The following is a 3,818-nucleotide window of genomic DNA, read 5'->3' on the forward strand; positions in this document are numbered from 1 at the left end:
GAGGTCCAATCCGCTACCGCCATCCATGAGTACCTTGGTAAGATGAAAGCCATCCACTATTGGACTGAGGACCAATGCGGCTGGTGCTCGGGCTGTTCAGAATTTAGGTTCATCACTGGCGTTAAAAGTAATAGTCGTATCACTCCATGGGTTTATTGTTGCTACTTGGTAGACTTCGACAAGGCTGCGGAGTGTTCTTTTTCGCATATTATTTGATGCGAAAGTCTCGAAGACTGTTAATACCGTACTGGTGTCTCTGGGGTGGCTTTCTGTGGCTTCTGGAATTAGAATATCTTCACCATTTTTTGCCACCTGCCGGAGTATCCAACATGCTCTAAGGCTATGAGTTGGTGTGGTGCCCTCTGCACTGTGAATTTTACAGGGTCCATTAAGCCATCCTTCCAGTACGGTTCCGTGCCCTGTAGAGGTCTTTTGCTTTTTGGTATTGAACCCGGGTGTCTGGCGATGATGCACCCTTTTATTTCGGACTGGGTTTGTATTCAGGGATGGATTGTCCCAAAATTATATTTCGGTTTTCCAGGCGCTTTCCATCGCACAGTACTTTCGTACTATGGACGCCAAGTCAGCGAAGCGTGTAATATCATGGCGACTTATGGCGTTGAGGATTCCCTTGTCCGTGCAATTATTGCAGAAGAATGAAATTGCGTCTTCCTCGCGGCAGTCCTTTATCCTGTTCATAACCAGGAGGAATCTGGCCCAGTAATGATGTACTGTTTCTTTGGGCTCTTGTCTAATTTGGGATAGATCGCTTATGTACGGGTGGGTGGGTGGAATCAAATCCAAAACCTCACCCAATCTGTGACCCAGAGGCCAAGGAATTTCCGAACTCGAAAGTTTGGATTCTTGGATGCTGTCCAATGAATCTAGCCCGTCGCCTGACTTTAAGTTCAGGTCTTGAGTGATGTCCTCCCCTCTGCGGGTATCCGGCTTAGAGGGATCAGGAATCCGGACATAGCTAGTCCTTAAGATAGATGAAGGGTCGCCACACTGTCCCTCTACCACGGCAACGTGATGGGTGACCTGGGGAGAGTTAATCTCTCTCAGGTCGGGTTTAGGCCCAATCTGGTCGTAATCCGTAGCGACTCCCAGGGCGGCGATGCGATCCAAGAGCTCATTTAGGGAAGAGAGCTCCATTGGATCTAGCTGCTCGGCGAATTCCGAGCTGACGTGAAGATTGCTTTCGATGACCCGAGAGGTCATCGTCGGCGCAGCAGCCGAACAGGCGGTCATAAGGAAACCACCTAGCCGGAGGGTTTGGCCGACAGCCAAAGCTCCCTTAGCAACGGTGCCGTCTTTAAAGACGGGATGAGGCATCCTTCCTGATGGCGACGGCACAGAGGAACTCTCAATGAAAGCACCAATGTCGGTGTCAAAACCGGCGGATCTCGGGTAGGGGGTCCCGAACTGTGCGTCTAGGCCGGATGGTAACAGGAGGCAGGGGACACAATGTTTTACCCAGGTTCGGGCCCTCTTGATGGAGGTAAAACACTGCGTCCTGCTTGATTGATGTTGAAGATATGGGTGGTACAAGAGTAGATCTACCACGAGATCAAGGAGGCTAAACCCTAGAAGCTAGCCTATGGTATGATTGTTGTTGGTTCTACGGACTAAAACCCTCCAGTTTATATAGGCACCAGAGAGGGCTAGGGTTACATAGAGTCGGTTACAATGGTAGGAGATCTACATATCCGTATCGCCAAGCTTTCCTTCCACGCCAAGGAAAGTCCCTTCCGGACACGGGACGAAGTCTTCAATCTTGTATCTTCATAGTCCAGGAGTCCGGCCGAAGGTATAGTCCGGCTATCCGGACACCCTCTAATCCAGGATCCCTCAATCTTCATAGAATATGTAGGAGCCAATATGAGCATCCAGGTTCCGCTATTGGTTATTGACCGGAGACGAGTCTCGGTCATCTCTACATAGTTCTCGAACCCGTAGGGTCCACACGCTTAACATTGGGTGACGATCGGTAATATGAGTTTTCGTGTTTTGATGTACCGAAGGTAGTTCGGAGTCCCGGGTGAGATCGGGGACATAACGAGGAGTCTTGAAATGGTCGAGACGTAAAGATCAATATATTGGACGACTATATTCGGATATCGGAAAGGTTCCGAGTGATTCGGGTATTTTTCGGAGTACCGGGGAGTTATGGGAATACGGGGAAGAAGTAATGGGCCTCATGGGCCAAGTGGTGGAAGTGAGGAGGCAGGGCGCGCGACCCCCTCGCCCAAACCGAATTGGACTAGGGGACCGGCCCCCCTTTCCCCCTTTTTCCTCCCTCTCCTTCCTTCTCCTCTTTCCCCTTCCTTTCGTCCTCCTAGTAGGAGTCGGAAAGGGGAGTCCTACTCCTACTAGGAGGAGGACTCCTCCTCCTGGCGTGCCCTAGGAGGGCCGGACGGCCTCCCCCCTTGCTCCTTTATATACGCGGGCAGGGGGCACCCTAGAACACACAAGTTGATCATTAATCCCTTAGCCGTGTGCGGTGCCCCCCTCCACCATAATCCACCTCGATCATATCGTAGCGGTGCTTAGGTGAAGCCCTGCGTCGGTAGCAGCATCATCACCATCATCACGCCGTCGTGCTTACGGAACTTTCCCGTGAAGGTCGTAGTTCGTGGGACGTCATCGAGCTGAACGTGTGCTGAACTCGGAGGTGTTGTGCATTCGATACTTGGATCGGTCGGATCGTGAAGACGTTCGACTACATCAACCGCGTTCTCATAACGCTTCTGCTTACGGTCTACGAGGGTACGTGGACTATATTTTTCCCTCTCGTTGCTATGCATCACCATAATCTTGCGTGTGCGTAGGAAAATTTTGAAATTACTACGTTTCCCAACAGTGGCATCCGAGCCAGGTTTATGCGTAGATGTTATATGCATGAGTAGAACACAAGTGAGTTGTGGGCGATACAGGTCATACTGGTTACCAGCATGTCATGCTTTGGTTCGGCGGTATTGTTGGATGAAGCGGCCCGGACCGACATTACGTGTACGCTTACGCAAGACTAGTTCTACCGACATGCTTTGCACACAGGTGACTGGCGGGTGCCAGTTTCTCCAACTTTAGTTGAACCGAGTGTGACTACACCCGGTCCTTGTTGAAGGTTAAAACAACACTAACTTGACGAAATATTGTTGTGGTTTTGATGCGTAGGTAAGAACGGTTCTTGCTCAGCCCGTAGCAGCCACGTAAAACTTGCAACAACAAAGTAGAGGACGTCTAACTTGTTTTTGCAGGGCATGTTGTGATGTGATATGGTGAAGACGTGATGAGATATAAGTTGTTGTATGAGATGATCATGTTTTGTTGAAGTTATCGGCAACTGGCAGAAGCCTTATGGTTGTCTCTTTATTGCATAAGATGCAAGTGCCATGTAATTGTTTTACTTTATCGCTATGCGATAGCAATAGTTGCAAAAGCAATAGCTGGTGAGACGACCATGTGACGACACGTTGATAAAAGATCAAGATGATGGAGATCATGGTGTCATGCTGGTAACAATGAAGATCATGACAGTACTTTGCAGATGGAGATCAAAAGCACAAGATGATGGTGGCCATATCATGTCACGTATTTGGATTGCATGTGATGTTTATCTTTTATACATCTTATTTTTGCTTAGTTCGGCGGTAGCATTATAGGATGATCTCTCAATAAATTTCAAGGTACAAGTGTTCTCCCTGAGTATGCACCGTTGCCAAAGTTTGTCATGCCGAGACACCACGTGATGATTGGGTGTGATAAGCTCAACGTTCATCTATAACGGGTGTAAGACAGTTTTGCACACGCAGAAT

This window comes from Triticum urartu, chromosome 5A (assembly GCF_056163025.1).
Source record: "Triticum urartu cultivar PI428250 chromosome 5A, HENAU_Tu73, whole genome shotgun sequence".
NCBI classification, from domain to species: Eukaryota; Viridiplantae; Streptophyta; class Magnoliopsida; order Poales; family Poaceae; genus Triticum; species Triticum urartu.